Raw genomic sequence first — 14,173 nt, 5'->3', positions numbered from 1 at the left:
TTTCAAGACATCTGCAATTCGTCCTGGCATGCTGTCAATCAACTCCTGGGCCAAATCCTGACTGATGGCAGCCCATTCTTGTATAATCAATGCTTGGAGTTTGTCAGAATTTGTGAGGTTTTGTTTGTCCACAATTGACCACAATTTCTCAGTGGGATTAAGGTCTGGGGAGTTTCCTGACCATGGACCCAAAATTTCAATGTTTTGTTCCCCAAGCCACTTAGTTATCACTTTTGCCTTATGCCACGGTGCTCCATCATGCTGGAAAAGGCATTGTTCGTCACAAAATTGTTCTTGGATGGTTGGGAGAAGTTGATCTCAGAGTATGTTTTGGTACCATTCTTTATTCATGACTGTGTTCTTAGGCAAAATTATGTGTGAGTCCACTCCCTTGGCTGAGAAGTAACCCCACACATGAATAGTCTCAGGATGTTTTACTGTTGGCATGACACAGGACTGATGGTAGTGCTCAACTTTCCTTCTCCGGACAATCTTTTTTCTGGATGACCCAAACAATCGGAAAGGGGATTCATCAGAGAAAATGACTTTACCCCAGTCCAGTCCCTGTACCTTTTGCAGAATATCAGCCTGTCCCTGATGTTTTTGTTGGAGAGAAGTGGCTTCTTTGCTGCCCTTCTTGACACCAGGCCATCCTCCAAAAGTCCTCGCCTCACTGTGCGTGCAGATGCACTTACATCTGCCTACTGTCACTCCTGAGCAAACTGTCCACTGGTGGTGCCCCGATCCCGCAGCTGAATCAACTTTAGGAGACGGTCCTGGCGCTTGCAGAACTTTCTTGGGCAACCTGAAACCTTCTTTATAACAGCAGTGGAAATGTTTTTTTTGGGATTAAGTTAATTTTCATGGGAAAGAGGGACTCTTCGTGACATTTTGGAGTATATGCAAATTGCCATCATAAAAACTGAGGCAACAAACTTTGTGAAAATTAATATTTGTGTCATTTTCAAAGCTTTTGGCCACAACTGTACTGAGGGAAAATTTGTCAACAATAGAAATAAGAAACCTGATGCTAAAGCTTGTGCGCCCATAGAACTGGTACATGCTGATTTAGCATGTCCATTTGATCCAGTTGCTACAGATGGATTTAGATATGTAGTGTTATTTACAGATGACTTCTCAGGGGCAGTGTTTGTCTACTTAATTAAAAACAAATCAGAAATAGTGTTGGCAGCAGAGAAATTCCTGGGAGGTTGTGTGCCCTATGGTGAAGTCAAGTGGATAAGGTCTGCTAATGGTACTGAGTACATGTGAGAAACTTTTCAATCACTCTTGAGGAATAAAGGTATTAGACATGAGACCTCATCCCCTTATTCTCCCCATCAGAATGGCACAGCAGAACGGTATTGGAGAACCCTTTTTGATATGGGCAGATGTCTGCTGATAGGAAAGGGATTACCTAAAATCTTGTGACCATATGCTGTCCAGAATACTGCACACATCAGCAAAACAGCAACCAAACTAAAAATACACCCTACTTCATGCTGACAGGGAAAAAGCCTGACCTGTCCAAAATGTGGATATTTGGGTCAGATTGTTATGCATACAAACATGATCATTATACAGAAAATCAAGAATATGTATATAGTCAAGATAGTAGCAGAAATCAAAACATGGGGAGTCAAGGAGAGGATGAGACAGATAACTCACAACAAAATATGACAGGAGAAATGGCAGTTCAAAATGTGGTGGAGAATTCTGCCCCAAACCTGAATCACATTCAAAACTATTGCTACCCAAGAAGGGAAAGAAAGGCTCCAAAACATTTAAGCGATTATGTAGCTGATTTTGAAGAAGACAGTTAACGTCACAATTTACTTCTCCTAAGGGATGATACTGTATGTGATACTCCCCAAACTTACAGAGATGCCCTAAATTCTTCCAAATCACAAGGGTGGATACGTGCAATGGAGAAAGAATTCCACTCACTTAAAGAAAATGGCACATTCAACTTAACCACCTTACCTGAAGATAGAGATGCAGTGGGGGTAGAAAATGAACAGGGACCAAAAATCTTTAAGGCAAGGTATGTTCCTAAAGGCTACAGTCAAGTGGAGGTAATAGATTATCAAGAAACGTTCTCTCCTACAGCCAACAACACATCAGTATGAGCATTGTTGCTGTTAGCAGTACAGAATAACCTTACAGTTTACCAAATGGACGTTAAAAGAGCATACTTACATGCCCCAACAGATGCTGAAATTTACTTAGAACAACTTGAAGGCTTCATGATTGATTCTAAGATCTGAGAAAAACTCGTATACAGGTTAAAGAAATCTCTGTACGGTCTGAAACAGTCTGGTAGAAACTGGTACAAAGTTCTCCATGTTCACCTAGTACAAAACATCTTCTAGAGAAATCAAGCAGATTATTGTGTGTATAAAAGAAAATTGGAAATGAATTAATCATACTGATCATTTGGGTTGATGACTTCATCATAGCAGCAATAATGAACTACTTAGTGAATTCAAAGAGAATGTGAAATGTTATTTCAGCATGAAGGATTTAGGAATGATTTTATACTTCCTGAGCATTAATTTTGAGCAAAAGGACGGAGAGATCAGGATGAATCAGAAGAATTATATCCTTAAAATTCTTGAAAGGTTTGGTATGAGAAATTGCAAGCCAAGGTTTACCCCATGTGAGCCGAAGATATAGATGATGAAATCCAGGTTTCTGTCAATCACAAGGAATACCAAGAAATTGTGGGGAGCATAATAAAAGCTGTGATGTGTACCAGACCTAACATTTGCTGGATAGTCAGTAGGATTTCACAATCATTAGCAAACTCCCAGACATGTGCTAAGGTATCTAAAGGGCACTATAGACTATAAGCTTTGTTTTAGGATGTCTGAAGAGGATCTGGGTTTAATCACTTTCAGTGACTCTGATTGGACATCCAATACAGCATGCAGGTGCAGCACTACCGGTTATTCTTTCAGTCTGACCAATCATTATTATGTTATGGAAGACTAAGAAGCAACCCACTGTAGCACTGTCCACATGTAAGGCTGATTATTTAGGGTTAGCATACACAACCCAAGAAAGCATATATGTAATCAGGCTGTTAAATGGTATGGACAGGAAAAGTTACAGCTGTACAAAAATCAATGGTGACAATCAAGGAGCTGTTGCACTAAGTAAGAACCCACTGAACAGACAAAGGTCCAAGTACATACAGTAGATGTCAGGTACCACTTTATTCATAACATGATCAATGAAGGGAAAATAGAAATTGTCTATTTATTGTTCATCTGAGAACACTGTTGCAGATATTCTGACAAAACCTGCAAGAAAGGTTAAAATGGCCAAATTTAAGAGTTTGTGGTTTTGGAATTGACAGATGAAGAGACAGAATATGTGCTGTTTTGTGTGAAATCTCCTTTGCTGTCAATAATTTACTGTTGTTTTTGTTTTTGTTTCCATGCATATTGTTTGTTTTAAGAGGAAGATGTTATGATGAAAGCAAAACAGGGTGTTATATTATGCTCTAAAATGAATGTTATTGGCTGACCTGTGCAGGGTATTATGGGTTTATATTTTGTTTTCACCACGAAATACAGAAGTGTTAACACGTGTTTGTGACTTGTAAAAGAAATAAAAGGATTTTATCCTGAAAGCATCCTCTGTATCTCTGATAAATATGGAAAACCCAACACTTACCCATATTAAAGTATATCTAATTAGTACTAGCAAAATATATGAATCGGTTGCTAGCATTATTGTGAGTCTGGTAAATGTTATAATCAAATTACATGCCAAAACATTGGAATATCTTATTTAATTTATGAATGAACTAGCAGGACCCGTGGGCTTCACTGCCCACAGAGTTTCAACGATAAATGAATGTTACTTTATTAAATTTCTCAAAATATTTAAACTAAAGCTTCTTTATATACCACACTTTTATTTTGTCCTGTCCGAGTCAAAATGTTTAAGTTGTCCCTCTGACTGACTCTTGAACATGCCACATAAAACTGGCTGTGCGAAAAGCGAGACATGCGCAAATCAATGCCAGCAACCGATACAGTAGAGTTTGCCCTTGAGTTTAGTTTATACAGGTAGTTAAAGCAAAGCAAACTCTTACAGAGAATTGCAGTCTTTTAAATTCAAAGGGAAAGTCACTGGAGATCATTGGAATCTGAGAAAAAAATACCTTTTCACCTATTGCACACCTAGTTATTACTGAGGCCTCGATAATATTGGATTGCAATGCAGTCACTCTCAAACGGATACAGTTATATAGTTTCAGAGCATTTAGATTTCATAACAACATTGTTGGTGTACCAACTTTAAGGAACAGTTTATTAAGAGCCATTCCAGGAGGATTAGGGCATTTCAAAAATTCAATAGAATAATGAACTGCTTCTTCATGATCCATCCATCCATTATCCAACCCACTATATCCTAACTACAGGGTCACGGGGGTCTGCTGGAGCCAATCCCAGCCAACACAGGGTGCAAGGCAGGAAACAAACCCCGGGCAGGACACCAGCCCACCGCAGCTTCTTCATGATTTAAAACAGAATCAATAGAAAAAAATGTACTTTGTCAAGCAGATAATCATTTCATCAGTGGTACTGTTTTTAGGCGATAGTATGACTCTTTAACATAACCACAAATAGTTTTTTTATGTAAACGTATAATATCCGGGTAAAGTTTCTCGGCCAGTTCTTGTTTCCAAGTTTCCAAGGTTGTTCGGAATTTCAGTGCCTCCATTAGAAGTCCATTTTATTTGCCCGTTGCCTATTTTCAAAAGCAACTGTGAAAATGCACCAGCTAAACAATCTCCCTTCAACTGAACTTTCATATTAATCACAAGAGTTAATTTGTGGATTTTACACCATATAAAGGATGACTTTGTGGATGCCCTCATCTCATCGGCCATAGTACCTCTTTGAATTACTGGAAGAATTTGTCAAAAATAGCCTGAAAACAGAACAGTCACTCCACCCATTAAATTATCATTGTCTCTTATACAATACAATTTATTTTTGTATAGCCCAAAATCACACAAGAAGTGTCGGAATGGGCTTTAACAGGCCCTGCCTCTTGACAGCCCCCCAGCCTTGACTCTCTAAGAAGACAAGGAAAAACTCCCAAAAAAAAAACCTTATAGGGAAAAATGGGAGAAACCTTGGGAAAGGCAGTTCAAAGAGAGACCCCTTTCCAGGTAGGTTGGGCGTGCAGTGGGTGTCAAAAAGAAGGGGGTCAATACAATACAATACAATACACAGAACCGAACAAATCCTCAATACAGTATAAAAATAAAAATTTTTTAGAAGTACGGAGCAGAATTTAACAGTAGATGATATCACATAAGAAGATTTGTATATATTTAGAGTCCTGGCAGACCTCATCCATCAAGCTGCCACCTCCATTTTGCCATTCCATGGCTGAAACAGCGCTGGGCCAGCCAATCCGATGAAAGGACCCCTTCTTCCCATGATTCCTGCGATCCTCCATCAGGGATGACTTTACCTTAGGCAGGCAAAACAACTTGACAGGTGGGCCGTGGCACCAAGTGCCACATTTGAGTACCGAGAAGAGAAACAGAATAGGTGAGGGTTAGCATCCAATTATAACTATCATGTTACTTATGTTTTAGTGCTAATGACTAACAACAGAGATGCAGTCTGTACAGTTAATCAGCAGCTCTAGTCAGGATATTCTAAACTGAAGTAGTGAGTCTTCAGCTGGGATTTAAACGCTGAGACTGAAGGGGCATCTCTTATAGTAGCAGGCAGATCATTCCACAGTTTAGGGGCCCTGTAACTAAAAGCTCAACCTCCCATTGTTATTTTATTAATCCTTGGATTCATAAGCAGACCGGCATCTTGAGATCTTAATGTGCGCTCTGGTTTGTAAGTCATGATAAGTTCCGACAAGTAAGCCGGACCTTGGCCATTTAATGCTTTATATGTTAAAAGGAGGATTTTGAAAACTACCCTAAACTTAACCGGGAGCCAGTGTAAGGATTTAAGAACTGGAGTTATGTGTTCGTATTTTCTTGTTCTTGTAATAATTCTTGCAGCCGTATTTTGGATTAACAGGAGGCTGTATAGAGAACAGTTTGAACATTAAGTGAACACCGCATTGCAGTAGTCAATCCTACTAGAGATAAATGCATGAAATAATTTCTCAGAATCCTGTTTATTTAGAAAGCACCTTAATTTCCTAATATTTTTAAGATGGAAGAAACATGATTTGGACAACTTTGTAATATGCACTTTAAATGACATGCTAGAGTCCAAAGATAACTCCTAGATTGCGGGCTGATTCAGCATAATTAATGGGGATTCCAACTGAGTTAAATGATGACAAAATATTGTTATGATCAGCATCATTCCCTCCAACAATTAACATCTCTGTTTTATCTGTATTTAAAGACAAGAAGTTCTCATTCATCCACTCCTTTAATTCATTAACACAACTAATTAAAGACAACATTGGAGAAACTTCATTTGATTTAAATGAAAGGTATAACTGGGTGTCATCTGCATACGAGTGAAAATTAACATTATGTTTCCTAATGAGAGATCCCAGTGGAAGCATGTAAAGTGAAAACAGTAAAGGTCCCAGTACTGAGTCCTGCGGGACACCATATTGAACTTCTGTGTATAATGATGGAGTACTGTCATGACACATTTCTGTACATATTGGAATCGATTTGATAAGTAAGAACTAAACCAAGCGAGCACGGTGCCTGTAAGCCCCACATAATTTTCTAGCCTGTGTAGTAAAATAGAATGGTCGATGGTGTCAAATGCTGCACTTAAGTCCAACAACATAATTACAGTGGATCAGAATGTCATTTACAACCCGTGTTAGTGCCGTTTCTGTACTATGACCAGTGCGGAAACCAGATTGGAATTTCTCAAATAGATTGTAATGCGTAAGGTGTGATTGAAGCTGACTGGCGACTACTTTTTCTAGTATTTTAGAGAGAAAGGGTAAATTTGAAATAGGCCTATAATTATTTAGTATGTGTGGGTCTAGGTCTGACTTTTTAAGTAATGGTTTAATGACTGACACTTTTAGTGCATCAGGTACTAAAATACATTATTAAGATTATTACATTATCTTATGTCGTTAAACATTCTTTTCAGAGCTTCTATTGCCCCTTTGTGGGAGACAGTGCACTCATCCCAAATAATAACCACACAAGCTTTTAAAAGTTGAGCTAGAGGAGTCCCTTCCTTGACATGACATATAGGAGTTTAACTGTACTGTAAGTTAGGTTTAATGGCAACTTAAAAGCTGAATGAGCAGTCCCCAAACCCAAAATAAAGTGGCAGCAATACCAGAGGACACTACAGCTATTGCAATTTTATATTCTGATCTAATATAAGCCAATATTAAAATAATTAAAATGGTTTTAATTGTTACCCCGATGCATCCAGAAAGAATATTTTCCCTGATTCTTGTAGACACTTTCCAATATTTCATCGTAAAGTTTTTTCTGATTGTTCACTAAACTAATGTGAATAATGCAATTTGTATCCTCAGTCTGAGCGTCCAAGCTTACGAAGAGTACAAGTTTGAAGATTAGCTTGGGTGTGGTGGGGGAGCAGTAGGGCCATTGGGAGCAGCAGGCTGTAATCCCGCCACCTCTGTGAAGTGCTGAGGAATATTTTAGTGAAAGTATATTTTACACCGGTGGGTCTGGTTGTGTGACCACACATGGAGTGCATTCCGGCTTGATGATCCCATTGGCCTCGAGTGTTGGCTAGTGGCAGTGGCCGCGGTGTATGGAGATCACCGACATCTTCTTATTAATGCTTCTCATTCATAGCAAATTATTTCTTCTTTATTATGTATTAAATTAAATAACCATACATACTATAATCACGTCAAATTTCAAGTTTCTAACACATTTATGAATAGGCTAATTCAATACCCCCCCCAAGATTCAGGGTTCCTAGGGGACTTATCATGAATTTCGGATTTTTCCCATCAAGGTGACAGCATTACACAGCTATGTGCTAAATATTAACTTTATAACTCATTTGGAAGTTGGCTTTCAAAACCAGACAAACAAACATACATACTGTACATACAAACAAACATTCAGCTTTATTAGTATAGATTAGTATTAAACAAACAAAACAGTGCTATAGAAAATCCAGGGAAGTTTTATTAGATTTATTCCAGGATTGTGGGGCTCAGGTTACCTCTACAGATAAAATTCATAGCCATTCACCCTAATATTACTAATTTTCTGTCTATCTTGTTTACCCCATGTAATATTAAATCAGGATTTCAGATATCCCAAGATACCATGTTTGACCACATTTGCATATATCTGTACTGTAGAGTTCTCTTATGTACTATGCCTACAAATCTCTGAGCATTAATCTTTTGAATCCACTTCTCCAGTACAGGGTCTTAGACCCAGAAATCTGTGGAGGATGCCAACTTTGTATAGAGGGTGGACATATACACAGCGATAGCCATTCAAAGCCCTCTAATAGTATGTTTCCTTTGAGCCTCCCTACCTGATTTGGCATTACAGCTTTCTTAAAACCATTATTTCCAGTACCACTCCAGTATCACATGTACTGTGTACAGGTAACATTGCTTCACAAAGAAAAACTATCCAACTTTATCAAGCTCTTTTATTTGTGTGTATAATTAACAATTTAATATTTAGGTTATCCTCTGTGCAACTGCGTAGCAATAATGTTCCAAGATTATTCTGATGCAATCAGTGTTAGTTACATCCTGTTCACAGTGAGGCGGATGCATGGCCTTCTAGTGGCATTTGTGAGTGTGTTGGGCATGCAAAAGTAATCATTTACATACCTGTTGATCGCCCATACCAAATGCAAATTTAATAAATGCTTCCTATGCACCTGTTTTTTGTCACCAAATGTGTATAATCAATAACTCTTCTAACCTTCTAAATCACTTCTACACATTGTCTGGTAATAGTGTGCAATAAAGCTAGTGGGCCTGACATTAGTCTATTATTTAATCCATATATTTTCAAAATACTTCAGCTCATTTCAGGAACAAAGGGAGGAACAACTGTAGGGCAGAATTCAAACCTGACAGTGGCTCAGTCCACAAGGCAAACTCAGGTATTCGGTGCCAATAAAGAGTCACCAATTAACCTAATATGCACTTGTTTTTCGAACACAGGGTCCAAATGCACACAGCAGATGTGACTAAAATGGTAAACACACATAAGCTTTTTTCAAGTTGCGAAAGGTGCTATATAGGTGCACGACCTGACACAAACTGACAACGGAGGCAGGTGTAAAAATAAACAAAAAGATTTATTTTTCTTCCCCATGTCCCTCAGCCACAGCACGGTCCCGCACAAGCACACCAAATAAATGCAAACAAAAACACCACACAGGTACTTCTTCCTCCACTCCTCCCAGGAAGCTTCTTCTTCTTCTTCTTTGTTGTCGTCGTTGTCGTTGTCCTACTCCTCCTCCCGACTCTGGCACCTAGAGTAGTGGCTGCAGGCTCCTCTTATAGCACCCCTGGAAGTGCTCCAGATGCTTATTGACCTACTTCAGGCTGCACTTCCGGGTGTGGCTGCAGTCCAGCCCACATGGGCTCTTTAACCCATGCAGCTCCCCCTGGCGGTGGCCACGGAGCCCAACAGGGATGAGCTCCAGTGTTCCACCATTGTGGCCCCGATGCAACCCAGGGGGGCTGCACCAATTGTTCCGGGGGACATAGGGTGTAGCCCATGGGCATGTGACCCGGCCGTCTGCCACAAAGTGTTAAAGCAAAGTAGACAGGATTGCCAAGCTATGAACTTTCAGGTATCTGTTCAAGGACAATGTGTTTCACAGTGAAAATAGACTTCACATTGCTCTGTCTCTATTCCAGTGCCCCAGCACAGAAGGCTGAGGAGTTTCTTGGTAAAAGGAAAAAACTCTCTAATCCCCCTTTTAAAATTGGGGACCACCATCCCTGCCTTCCAGGTAAAGAGTTCCATTTTTTCAAAATGTCCTTACAATGTCCACTGTTTTCAGAAATTCTAATTAGATGTCACATACCACTGCAGCCTTGCCACTACAGAGCTTCTCAATCACCACAGGAACTTTAGCTACAGAAACTGACCCAGTTTCAAGCAATATCTTTGACACTGTCTATACTTAAGGAGGTCATCCACCAAGTTAAAGAAGTAAAGAATGTAAAGTGCTCATTATGCCTGTCAACGATATTACCAACTGAGGTCAATGCGTCTTCCTTTTGCAGAGAACAGTCTGAGTGACAATCCATCTACTCTTCCCAGCTGTTGAATAGTTTTCAGGACCTCTTTGGGGTCAATTGAAAGTCATTCTTTATGGCCTCACCAAATTCACTTCACACACAGTTGTTCCCTTTGGTCAGTGTAGCTGCCACCTTCTTGGTGCCCGTCAGTGAAATCTAGAGATGCTCCTGCTAACATTGCTTGGTGCTAACATTGCTTGGAAGGCCACGTCCTTCAACATGACAGCCTCCCTTACTGCTGATGTCCACCAAAGCGTTCTACAGTTGCTACCATGACTGACACCAACAATCTTTTGGAAAGTGCTCTTTGCATCTGCCTCTAATAGTGAGGTCTTCAATAGATCTATTTGAACTTTGTGTCTTTTAAACTTAATCCATCTGAGCCAGCTCACCAACCAGTAATCAGATGACTGATTAGTACCGCTCTTTACCCAAGTCTCCAGCAAATATGGTCTGAGACCAGATGAAATGACTACAAAGTTGATAATCTATCTATCTATCTATCTATCTATCTATCTATCTATCTATCTATCTATCTATCTATCTATCTATCTATCTATCTATCTATCTATCTATCTATCTATCTATCTATCTATCTATCTATCTATCTATCTATCTATCTATCTATCTATCTATCTATGATTAGCGCAGAAATCCAGTATTATCCAGATTAATGTCAGGCAGACCATTTCTCTCAATTCCACCTCTCCAAGTGCGGTATCTGTGTTATTCCCCACCTTTTGATAGGACTACAGGGTTAATAAACACTTCTAAGCAATGAATCCAATGTCTCTAAAGAGATGTTTCTCTCTGCAACACAAAGTTGCATGGAAGAGACCTTCTCATCCATATTCATATTTCTTTGAGGTGTGATAACCAAAAAGGGGGGGGGGGGGGGGGTTGATAGGATTCCACAAAGACAGATATAGGGCTGTCATCTGAACACATTCTGTTGGAGCTTGGAGGCAGTGACTCTGAATACACCATGCCTCCTTTCAGAAAACAGTAACAATCATTTCAGCAATAGGTTAGAGTCTAATAATCACCCACCAGAAACTTGTAACACCAATAAGGACCCAGTTTTTTTTATTATTTTCTATTGATAATTGCCCATTGTGTCCTTCTGCTGTCAAGAGAAACATAGCTACTTGAAGAATGTTCATTCATTTCAATAACAGCTAAAGCTGCAGTGTTACACCTAGGCACTTTAAACAGTTACATAACATAACACTCACAAACACTCACAAACTCACTCATAAACTAATTCATGGTTGCAGGCAGACAGAAGAATTTCCAGAAGCATTGGAGACTAAGCATGAACAAGGCCTGAATGGAAAGCCAGTACAATTTTCAAGATATTTTGTATACAGGGATATATCCACATAGGCCCTAATTGAAACTCAATCAGCCTAACATATGTTTCTTTCAGATACTGGAGTAAAAACAGAGTACAGTATTCAAAGGTACCCTTCTTGCCACCTAACTTAAAGAAATAAACTATTTAATTATTATCAAAGAACAAAAAAGATGCTTTTCCCATGCACATTTTGTTCCTGACTTACACATAATGCCCCCTGCCACTTGGAAAATGTTTTAAGCATTTTAAAAAAATGGATTGATACATAGATGAAAAAATGTTTTTTTGGGATTTTGTGTAAAATGAACATAAGACCCATTTTGGTATTAATAAGAATATACAGTATATATTTTCATTGCATTAAGCAAGTAAGAACACAAAAAAGTGAAATATGAATTGTATTCACAGCTTTTGGGGAAAACATTAACTTAGCCTGTTAAAGGAAGTACAGTATCAGTTTGTCCACTGTATTGCTTGCTATAGAGGAACATATTATTCCAAGAAGAAGAGGTCTGATATGGCGGACTTAAACCACATTGCTGTATTTTGAAAATCATCTAAAAAACCAAACAAAAACAGTGTATGATTAGGCATTACAAACAGAATAGCAAAACTCATCTTCATGAAAATCAAAGTGGATTATGGAGTAAAATATGTACAAAAGGTAAAACTATACACATCAACATAAAAATACAAATTATTTATTAGTAAGTTATTCACAGTCCCTTCCTCGAGCCGCCACCTAATCGTGGTGGAGGGGTTTGTGTGTCCCAATGATCCTAGCAGCTCTGTTGTTGGGGGCTTTATTCCCCTGGTAGGGTCACCCAAGGCAAACTGGTCCTAGGCGAGGAACCTGACAAAGAGTGGTTCAGAAAACCTCCTATGATGCATACAAACCTTGGATGGCGTTTTCCCTTGCCCGGACCTGCACCCATGGGGCTCGGCGGGGCACAGCCCGAAGAGGCAACGTGGGTCCCCTTTCCCATGGACTCACCACCTGTAGGAGGGGCCAAGGACGTTGGGTGCAGTGTGAGTTGGGTGGTGGCCGAAGGCAGGGGCCTTGGCGGTCTGATCCTCGGCTACAGAAGCAGGGTCTTGGGACATGGAATGTCACCTCTCTGAAGGGGAAGGAGCCTGAGCTAGTGCACAAGGTTGAGAGGTTCCGGCTAGATATAGTCGGGCTCACCTCGATGCACAGCATGGAGTCTGGAACCAATCTCCTTGAGAGGGGCTGAACTCTCTGGAGTTTCCCCCAGTGAGAGGTGCCGAGCAGGTGTGGGCATACTTATTGCCCCCCGACTTGGAGCCTGTTCATTGGGGTTCACCCCAGTAGACGAGAGGGTAACCTCCCTCCACCTTCGGGTGGGGGGACGGGTCCTAACTGTTGTTTGTGCGTATAGCAGTCTGGAGTACCCACCCTTTTTGAAGTCCCAGGAAGGGGTGCTAGAGGGCGCACCTGCTGGAGACTCCCTCGTTCTGCTGGGAGATGCTCACATGGGCAATGACAGTGAGACCTGGAAGGGCATGATTGGGAGGAATGGCCCCCCCGATCTGAACCCGAGTGGTGTTTTGTTATTGGACTTCTGTGCTCGTCACGGATTGTCCATAACGAACACCATATTCAAGCATAGAGGTGTCCATATGTGCACCTGGCATCAGGACACTCTAGGCCTCAGTTCGATGATCGACTTTGTGGTCGTGTCATCGGACTTCCAAACACATGTCCTGGACATTTGAGCGAAGACAGAAGCGGAGCTGTCAACTGATCATCACCTGGGGGTGAGTTGGCTTCGATGGTGGGGGAGGATGCCGGTCAGGCCTGGTAGGCCCAAACGTATTGTGAGGATCTGCTGGGAACGTCTGGCAGAGTCCCCTGTCAGAAGTAGCTTCAACTCCCACCTCTGGCAGAACTTTGACCACATCCCGAGGAAGGTGGGGGACATTGAGTCTGAATGAGCCATATTCCGTGCCTCTATTGTTGAGGCGGTTGACCGGAGCTGTGGCCGTAAGGTCGTCGGTGCCTGTCGTGGTGGCAATCCCCGAAGCCGTTGGTGAACACCAGCGGTGAGGGATACCGTCAAGCTGAAGAAGGAGTCCTACAGGACCCTTTTGTCCTGTGGGACTCCAGAGGCGGCTAACAGGTACCGGAAGGCCAAGAGGAATGCGGCTTCGGAGGTTGCTGAGGCAAAAACTTGGGCATGGGAGGAGTTTGTGGAGGCCACGGAGAATGACTTCCAGATGGCTTTGAGGAGATTCTGGTCCACCATCCGCCGTCTCAGGAGGGGGAAGCAGTGCAGTGTCAACACTGTATATGGTGGGGATGGTGCGCTGCTGACCTTGACTCGGGACTTTATGGGTCGGTGGGGGGAGTACTTTGAAGACCTCCTCAATCCCACTAACATGCCTTCCAAAGAGGAAGCAGAACCTGGGGAGTCAGAGGTGGACTTTCCCATCTCTGGGACTGAGGTCACCAAGGTGGTCAAAAAACTCCTTGGTGGCAGGGCCCCTGGGGTGGATGAGATACGCCCAGAGTTCCTCAAGGCTCTGGATGATGTAGGACTG

Source organism: Erpetoichthys calabaricus, chromosome 5 (assembly GCF_900747795.2).
Source record: "Erpetoichthys calabaricus chromosome 5, fErpCal1.3, whole genome shotgun sequence".
Classification (NCBI taxonomy): domain Eukaryota; kingdom Metazoa; phylum Chordata; class Cladistia; order Polypteriformes; family Polypteridae; genus Erpetoichthys; species Erpetoichthys calabaricus.
Note: the sequence above shows the minus strand (reverse complement) of the source record.